Source organism: Sparus aurata, chromosome 17 (genome assembly GCF_900880675.1).
Source record: "Sparus aurata chromosome 17, fSpaAur1.1, whole genome shotgun sequence".
In the NCBI taxonomy this organism is placed as follows: Eukaryota; Metazoa; Chordata; class Actinopteri; order Spariformes; family Sparidae; genus Sparus; species Sparus aurata.
Genome location: NC_044203.1, coordinates 2,893,593 through 2,902,848, shown reverse-complemented (window position 1 = coordinate 2,902,848; position 9,256 = coordinate 2,893,593). Strand labels below are relative to the sequence as shown.

Genomic DNA, 9,256 nt, shown 5'->3' with positions numbered 1-9,256 from the left:
AGTACCACGCTGGAATTCACTGAGCTCCTGAGAGCAACCCATTCTTTCACAAATGTTTGTAGAAACAGTCTGCATGCCTCGGTGCTTGCTTTTATAAACCTGAAGTGATTGGAACACCTGATTACAATTATTCGGATGGGTGAGTAAATACTTTTGGCAATATAGTGTAGTAAGACGGATTAATCACATAACACAGAGGACAAGTAACATAATGAAAATAATTTTTTCTTAAATTTACCTTACTTATAAAACAGTGAAGCACATCTAAAATAATAAATGATAATAGAAGTCAAATCATAAGTAAATCATACTGGTTAACATAAAAAACACTCATGAGGTATTGGCCTTTACTTATATCACTGTGTTAAAAGTTATTACTAAAACTCTTCAGATAACAGAGTGGTATCCTATAAAGTAGTAGATTTTGAAGATTTTCATAATATTAAAATAATTACATGTTCTGAAACACAACATAGTCATATTTATATATTCATGTCGACAGTACTGACCATTTCTGTCCCTTAGGGTGAATAGAAGGAGAAGAAAGAGAGAGGAACCGGCTTAGTGAGGAATGTGGTATATTTATGACTTTTGATTTAGGTCATAACAATGAGGATGCACAGTCTCTGGTGGTTGGAGAAGACATGTCTTATCAGTTGTGTTCCTTGTCTTTCTTAACATCCTTCCTCCTTTTGTCAGAAGTAAGAAGGTTTGTGTGTGTCTGTGTTTGATTTAACCATCAAAATGTTTATGAAAAAATGTTGTTTCTTCATATATTCAATCAATCAATCAATCAATCTTTATTTGTATATTGCCAATTCATAACATAACACTTTCCAAAACTGAGCAGGTCTAAACCATACTCCTTGATTAATGTATTTAAAGAGACCCAACAAATAAATTATGTGGGAAGTACTGTATTAGGTCTTTAAGATATGCTGTTGCATGTGAGGAAGAGGATTTTAATTTCAATTCCAGATTTTACAGGAAGCCAGTGCAGAGAAGCTAATATGGGATAAATATGTTCTCTGATGTGAGTTATTGTCAGAACACACACAGCAGAATTCTGGATCACTTGGATAAGTCTTAAGAGACTTATTATGACAGCCTGATAAAATGGAATTACAATAATCCAGCTTTGGGGTAACACAAGCGTGGACTAAGGCCCTCTGCATCTTTTGCAGACAGGATGTTCCTGATTTTTGCATGTTCTGAAGGTGAAAGAAGGCAGTTCATGAAATTTATGTGGGAGTTAAAGGACAAATCAAAAAGATAACACACAGATTTCTTTACTCCTGTTCCTGATCGGTCCGCTACATACTTGACTGAATCCTTCCCAGGATAGAAAGCTGGGTCTGCCTATTCTGCATAATCACATTTGTTAAAGCATATTGCAGTTTTCAGCAGATGGAAGCAAGCGATCTACAAACATCATGTAAATTAAAGAGCCTTTAAAGCAACAGATGATGCACATTCCTAAAAATGTTTAACCCTAACTAATCTCAAGCCACCAAACTAACAAGTATAAGTATCAAGTATTGCACAAGCATTAATTGAGCTTACAGGGTACATACATTGCACACATACACTGGGGGTAAATAGGGGCCAAACAAGCAAATATTTGCCCTGCGACCCCCATCAGGTTTATGTGGCTGTGATGAAATTCATATTATATTGATAACAGATATTAAACATTTTCAAACTATACCAGCCAATGTCTCCTCACTAGTGGTCCTTTTTATTTCTCAGTTTCTCTATTAAAATGATGATTTTAATGCCTGTTGGTTTCATGCTGTATGTGTGAATATATTACAGCTCTTCATGAAGCATCTGTCATCTTTGTGGTTTGAAGACCACCTAAATGAAGAGGTACAATGTTAACCTTTTCTTCCTCTTATCCCCCGGCCTTTACAGTAGAGAAAGTCTGTGTTCCCTCAAAGAATACACGTCTCTAGGGTAACCTAGAAAAAAAGGTCAGATAGAAATGGCTTGTCTGCCGCTCTCTCATTATTCCGGGAGGATAAAAGGAGGGTGAATCTGTTTTCCATATTTTCTTTTGTTGGGGTTGAACCCATCTTCTGTGCTCTTCTTTCATTTCCTCTGTTATAAAGACTTGAACACACATCATCAGCACTGATCTGCCCCAATGATGGAAAGTGCGAAAATCATTTCCCCTATATGCAAGATGTCGTGGAAAATCTCCTTTGAGTAGAGAGTGCTAAATCTCCGAAGAATTTCAGATCTCAGCGTATGAATCAGATGTCATTTAATACACGCAGCGTGGAGAGAAGGCAAAAGCATTCTCTCACAAACTCTAAATTGTTACCCCTTAAGTACAGAACAGAGAGGAGGTTACCTTCATTTACAAACAGTCATAAAACATCTTCTTTACAGATAAAGGACTCTTTGATATTTTGATGTGTCCTGTCTTCCCAGGACAGTGACCCTTTGATCTAACAGAGGGGACAGTAAATGTCATCTTATCTAATAAATGCATACATTCCAATGTGGGGATGTGCCCCCTCCTGTGGCTCATGTGACACCTCAGGCAGTGTGACAATCTCTCTTCCCCCTATTGTCCTTACAGTACATTGATAACAAAAGGAAGCCTATGTAATTTTCTCACATTCCTCCCTTTTGACACAAAAGTGTCAACACAACATTTGAGAAATTACATTGAAAGTTTCAAAAATAGGAAAATAAATTTTTAACAGCTTCAAAATGTTTACAGCTATCAGTTTCTACTGTGAATAACAAAAACAAAAACAAAATACAAACACACAAACAAATTCATTCAAACCATTAGTATTAAAGAACAGAATTATATCAACTCATCATTTGAATCATATGGGTTTCCTGGAGCCCATTCCATCCAAGAGTTCATCAGCATCAAAAACCCAGGGCTTCCACTCATTTTCTTTCTCAAAACAGTTCGCTTCTTCTCCTGATCACTTGCTCTGTGTCAAGTTTTAGTTTTATGTCCTTTCAGGATTGTTTGATCCTGCATCGGTTCTTCTGTGTCTTCTTCTGCTCTTGCAACCAGTCCATTTTTACCCTTCTGTAAGAGATGGGGTGTCTGAGTATCAATATGGATGATTTTAGTGTGTTTGATGACTGCAGGTGAATCAGTTGGTGGTTTGAAATTTTTTTTCTCCGTTGAAAAACAGGATAGGATAATGGCCATTGTGGTGACCAAAAACAAGGATGAGAACCACAGTCATACTCGTCCAACGGTGTCCTCTCTCAGCACTCTGCAGGTTAGGTCGTTGTCCTTCCTTCAGTGGCATGGCTCGGAAAAGGCTTGCACTACGATCCATGTATGCAGGTGTCCCTCTCAGCTATCCGGACAGCAGTGGGCAGGTGTGGTCCTGTCCACCGTGGTTGACTCCAGTGCTTCCTCCTCAGGTTCTTTTAACACTGTCCAGTCTTCAGGCTGGTTATTGTGGAGTTTGCACCATAGTAGGCTCCAGAAGGACTGCTTTCACCTATAGAAGATTATCTTCAAAAAAGATGGTTAAATGCACAACACTATCTTAAAACTATCAGCATCCAATTTGGTGAGGGTTAACCTGTTTTGAGGAAACGGGGTGTTAATTATTTTCAAAGGACAGCCAGTGATTATCTCGTAAGGAGACAGTCTAGTCATCTTATGTGACATATCTGTTTCTGCTATCAATTTAGTCAATTTTGTTTTTAAGGTCTGGTTAGCGTGTGCCACTGCACCTCCACTAGCTAACACAATGTGATTTTTAGGTTTATGTGCAGGTTTTTTGAGATGTTTTGAATAAAAAAAAATTATTTACTTTTATTTATTATTTTGTATTTTTACTCATTATTATTATTATTATTATTAAAAATAATTATTTGTAAGTGTGACTCATTATTAATTGTTTATTTCTTATTCACTTATTTATTTATTTATTTAGGGGAGAAATCTACAGGCAATTATTTCCCTCAGCAATTATTTAGCGATTTAGATCGCTGTTACATATTTACGTGGAAATCATTCAATCCCTTTTGACAAAATGTTTTCACAATAATGTAATAATATTTATACCTACTACATGGAGTGAGTTGAATAAAATCCATTATTTAATGCTCAAAAAAGATCTTAATGTTCAGGATGGGATGACAGAGGCTATGCCTCTGCCGACATTTTAAATTTAACAAATCACACAATTTTTAACAAAGTGTTTAACAAAAAGTTGAAAAAATCCTGGCGTATGCCATAATCTATTTACAATATTCTACATCCTCCCTTTTGATACATGGTCAAGACCATGTGTCAAACTTTGCAAAGAAGGAAGTATGGCTTTTGGCAGTACTGGGAGGCCATTTACACCAACCCAGAGTTCAGATGGGAGTTCAATAAACTTTTTCCTACTTCCATAGAATTTTTACTACATCATCAGCTCCTGTTTGAAGCAGATAGACTTTATTAAAAGACAGATAAAAGCATTTGTTAGAGTGGGGTATACAGGTGAAAAAGTAGCAGGAAGTCATGCTTGCCTGTGGTCATTAAAACTGTACCACTCCTTGCCTTGATGATTGGACTCATATGGTTATTTATAGAAACAGACAAACAAATGTTAATTACTTATTCTCATTTTTATTTATAAACGCTAACCATTTCATTGTATATTGTATATATGCTCAGATTGTCTACTTTATTACCATACTATTTTATTGTATATTTTATCTAATTTCATTTTATAGTGTATTTTACTGTTTTATTTACCCCTTATCTTAGCACTTGTTTCCACTCATGCTGTATTTATATTTTACTTTACACGGAGTATCTGAAAACAACAACTTTTATTTATTTTTTTTTTTTTTTAAATACAGTATTCTGATTTAGATTCTGATGAGCTGTCTTAGCAGCTTCATTTCCCAGTGACACTGGGTCATTAGCACTTGTATGAGCTTTATATTTGCATAGGTAGAAGTAATGCAGACAAAAGGTTAATGATTTTGACTTCTAGGAGCATTAGATGTTCCTGTAGAAGTAAGAAATTTTGATTTCCTATAATGTGTGAAATCATGACATATTAAATGCATACTGAGAGTCAGTATGTACAGTGATATTATTCCCGGTCCCTAAAAATGGAAAAGAAAAAACAGCTGCCAGAGCAGACAGGTTATTTAGAATATGAGTACGTTCAAACTATATCATAGTTAGTACATATTTCATATGACACACAAGGGGATCCATCTGTTGGATTTCTCACAGCAGAATCATCTACAAAGAAAAAAACAGAGTTAAGGGTTAATGAGGGAAGTGTCACAGAGTGCATCTGTTGGTTTTGACACCGTGACGACCACTTTCAGACAGGGGTGTAATTCTCCCATCTTGAGCTGTCAGGACCAAAATTTATGGGTTAAAAGACAGAACTTTTTTATAAAGTTGCGTGAGTCATTGTCAGAAACACATTTTGCTAGTGTAGCAGTTTAGCTGGGTTAAGGTAGGCGGGTTTTCCTGTAAATAAAGGAAGTTACAGCATGTGGGGCACGTACATTAAAGATGGCACATAACAAAAATATCAATTGTGGCCAGCACTGCTTCAGTAGCAGCTGCTACAGCCTTGTGGTATGCAACCCATATCTCACTGTGTTGTGGACATTCTTTTTGAATAGTATCCCACAGGTTGGTATTCACCATGTGACTGAGTTAGAATTTTCTTTCACAAAAACTCATTACATTCAGAAAAACAAAAAGATTTAAAAAATTTGAGAGTGTCTGGTAGTTGTCGGCAGAGGGAACTTGATAAAGCTTGTTTTAAGTCAGTAAATCTTTCTCTGCGTCAGGAGTCCAAGTCAAAAAGTCAGTCATGGCCAAATGTCTACCCCCATATGTGATTATATAGGGGTTGGGAGATCTCCACAATTGTATCAAATCCATGGACAACAAAGCCTGCTAAATTCAATAAGGCAATCGTTTTTTTTGTTTTTATTTTTTTTTTACATTCGCAGATATTTTGAAACATCCAAGATTGTGGATGTAGTCGGTATCCAATTGACGATCTTCCGGAGAGTAAATAACGCATTTCATTTTAAAAAGAATTTTCAACTTTTCCTTTAAAAAAAATTTAGGATTGTTTTCTGGCAGAAAACTAAAAATGGAAAACTGTCTCAATTTGACAATGCTCCTGCATAGGAAAAACATATGCACAAACATTGTCAACTACTGAACAAGTGAATTAACACACAACCGGCCGCTAATGCTAAGTTTGCAGCTCTACTGCAGTCCAAAATGAAAATTGGAGAAGGAAAAACCCTATGGCATCTGCATCCAAGTATAACATTTTACCATTGATAGTGAAAGCAACCCAGAACTGTGAGTCAGGATGAAAAGGAATGCTAGAATATGGCATTTGTTTAAAATCATAACTGAAAAACCCAGTCTGATAGAATGTTTAACATTAGTGTTAGAACATCTGCTGGATGCTGACCAGCTTCATTTATGACCCTAAGGTGTTTTAATGATCTCCACCCCCCATTTGTTTTCCTGTCAGGCAAGATGGGGGAGGTACATGGTGAGATTTAGGAAGTCAACAATGGCACCTTAATTTATGGTAGGCTGAATGACATAATACTGACTTCAAACAGTTTTAGGGAATTTTGCATCTTTTATCCCCAGAAATTTAACTTGCTTACAGCCTCAAGCTATTAATAGTGTTAGAAGCAATTTTTCTAGTCTTTATCAGTCAAATCAGTGTTTCTGTGTGTGTGTGTGTGTGTGTGTGTGTGTGTGTGTGTGTGGGTGTGTGTGTGTCATCAGTACTTGTGTCTAATTGTGCTCATGTCTACGTGCTTGTTCAAATTCTCTAACCTTCCTCCACTGTCTCCTCTGGTTGTGTCCTGGTGAATGAGCAGACACCTTCATGTGGTCAGGATTCTTCTGGATCTCGCCTTTCTTGCCGATTAAACTCAGGGTTACCATCAGCTTCCCTCTGTATCATCAGTCTTCTTCCAGTTTTGTTACATTCTCATTGATGGATGTGGATTCAGTCTTCGTCTCCTCTTGCTTTTTGTTATTAGACTGTAATCTCTGTCCAGGATTCTGTGGCAGACCAAAACTCCAGTCTTTGTCAGGTGCCTCCTCTGCAACCTCCTTCATTTCATTCAGTTGGTATGGCCTGTATACAAACACTTCTGGATCTCAATGACAGTCTGCTTTCCTGTTTGCCTCGGCATGGAGTTAGGGAAACATCATCCTTCTGTGATCTTCACTCCGCACCCAGCAGTCAGCAGAATCTGCTATTGGAGAAAAGTCTTTCTTGGAGAAGCAGGTTAATTTGTTGCTGTTTAGGAGATAGGAAGATGGCTGAAAGTCAGGGTGTATTTGTTTCTCCCCTTCTTTCTTAAAGTCATCTTGGGGTGTTTGACCACATGTGGAGAAGGTGTCGCTGAAAAGGATGTAGGTGTGGAGACAGCAGGGAGGAGGTCCATTTCATAAATTCTAGCCCTACATTCTTTTCTCTCTTTCTTTTTCTTACTCAAACCCTGTTTTCACATTTCTTTCAATCATGCTACTGATTTTGAAAAAAACAATTTATCAGTCTATCTGTTTCTTCCCTACTTTCATTTTACCTTTTTTTTTTCAACATACTCTACACCATCTCAAAACATTCTGTGCTTAATTTGCCTTTTAATGGAAAACCTCAAAGGTGACAAAATGCCAAAGTTGAAATCCTGAACCACATTTTCCCCATTTGTCTGCTCTTAATTCAGCAGAGCCTGTAAAAGGGTCAGATATATTTATTAATTTCCCCATTTTGTTCCTCATATTTTTTAGTGACTCACTGGGACAGATTTGCTTAAACTTTCAATGGGCTTATCATTCACACAAAACTTCACAATCACACTGATCTTTCCATACAGTGTATGGTTGGATCTCATCAAATCACACACTAACTTTGAGCAACTTATTCAGCGAGGTGGTTTGTATGACACATTCGTTCCGAGCAACGCACCCTTTTATAGCATATAATCTGTATACTCACTGAACGTCACAACAAAGTTTATTCTTTATACTTATTTCGTATATTTATATCACTCATATGCCCATTTTATCATAGTGGGGCCTCGTATAATGTATACTGTATCATATCATTATTACAGTAGCTCACATAAGATCATATTATTATATTATATTCTATTATATTTTATTTTACCTGTTATCAGGTTTTCGGTCGACCACTATTTAATATCTACTCATCAGTAAGTAGCATCTGAAAATCTACAATCCCTTGAAATTTTCTTCACACCGTAGGTATAATAATCAATTCATTTCGCCTGTTGTACTCGTTAAGTGCTAACAGCCTTGCGCTGCGTTTCAGTTTTTTTGTTTTTTTTTTTCGTTTTCACCCAAAACCACACAGGAATTACAAGGGTTTCTCGTTTTTACCCAAAACCACACAGGTATTACAAGGGAAAGAAAAAGGTGCTCCTCCTTGAGCCCTTTACCTTAAAAAACATTCCAATCACACAGCTATGGAATGAACGTCTCGTTACACTGACGTTTTTATCACCCACGACCACACAGGTTTTACATGGGGAATATGACTTTCAACCACACAGGTATTACAAAAGTCAACCTAGGCTTTTAGAATTTGAGCAAATGATTCAAACGCTGTACTCACTTATTTGTGGAGCGTCCGCTGGCCACGTCTGCGCCCGAATTTCAGGTGGAATCCAATCCTCCGTTTGTCGGAGTGGAACTTTTCCTGCCGGCAGTTTCCTTCAGTTCAGGCGCAGGCGGCAGTCAGCGAAGCGTCCATCCCATCCTCGTCGCCAAAATGTCGTGGAAAATCTCCTTTGAGTAGAGAGTGCTAAATCTCCGAAGAATTTCAGATCTCAGCGTATGAATCAGATGTCATTTAATACACGCAGCGTGGAGAGAAGGCAAAAGCATTCTCTCACAAACTCTAAATTGTTACCCCTTAAGTACAGAACAGAGAGGAGGTTACCTTCATTTACAAACAGTCATAAAACATCTTCTTTACAGATAAAGGACTCTTTGATATTTTGATGTGTCCTGTCTTCCCAGGACAGTGACCCTTTGATCTAACAGAGGGGACAGTAAATGTCATCTTATCTAATAAATGCATACATTCCAATGTGGGGATGTGCCCCCTCCTGTGGCTCATGTGACACCTCAGGCAGTGTGACAATCTCTCTTCCCCCTATTGTCCTTACAGTACATTGATAACAAAAGGAAGCCTATGTAATTTTCTCACAAAGACGAGAGGGAACA

At 37.4% G+C, this 9,256-nt stretch overlaps 1 long non-coding RNA gene across 1 annotated transcript; it reads right to left on the bottom strand.

The window, feature by feature from the left end:
• Nucleotides 1-2,792: 2,792 nt before the first annotated feature.
• Nucleotides 2,793-8,970, bottom strand: LOC115568139 (uncharacterized). Its single transcript, XR_003981335.1, has 2 exons — nucleotides 8,643-8,970; nucleotides 2,793-3,499 (listed from the first exon to the last, which is right to left on the bottom strand). It is a non-coding gene; the product is annotated as an uncharacterized LOC115568139 (long non-coding RNA).
• Between the last annotated feature and the right edge of the window lie 286 nt (nucleotides 8,971-9,256).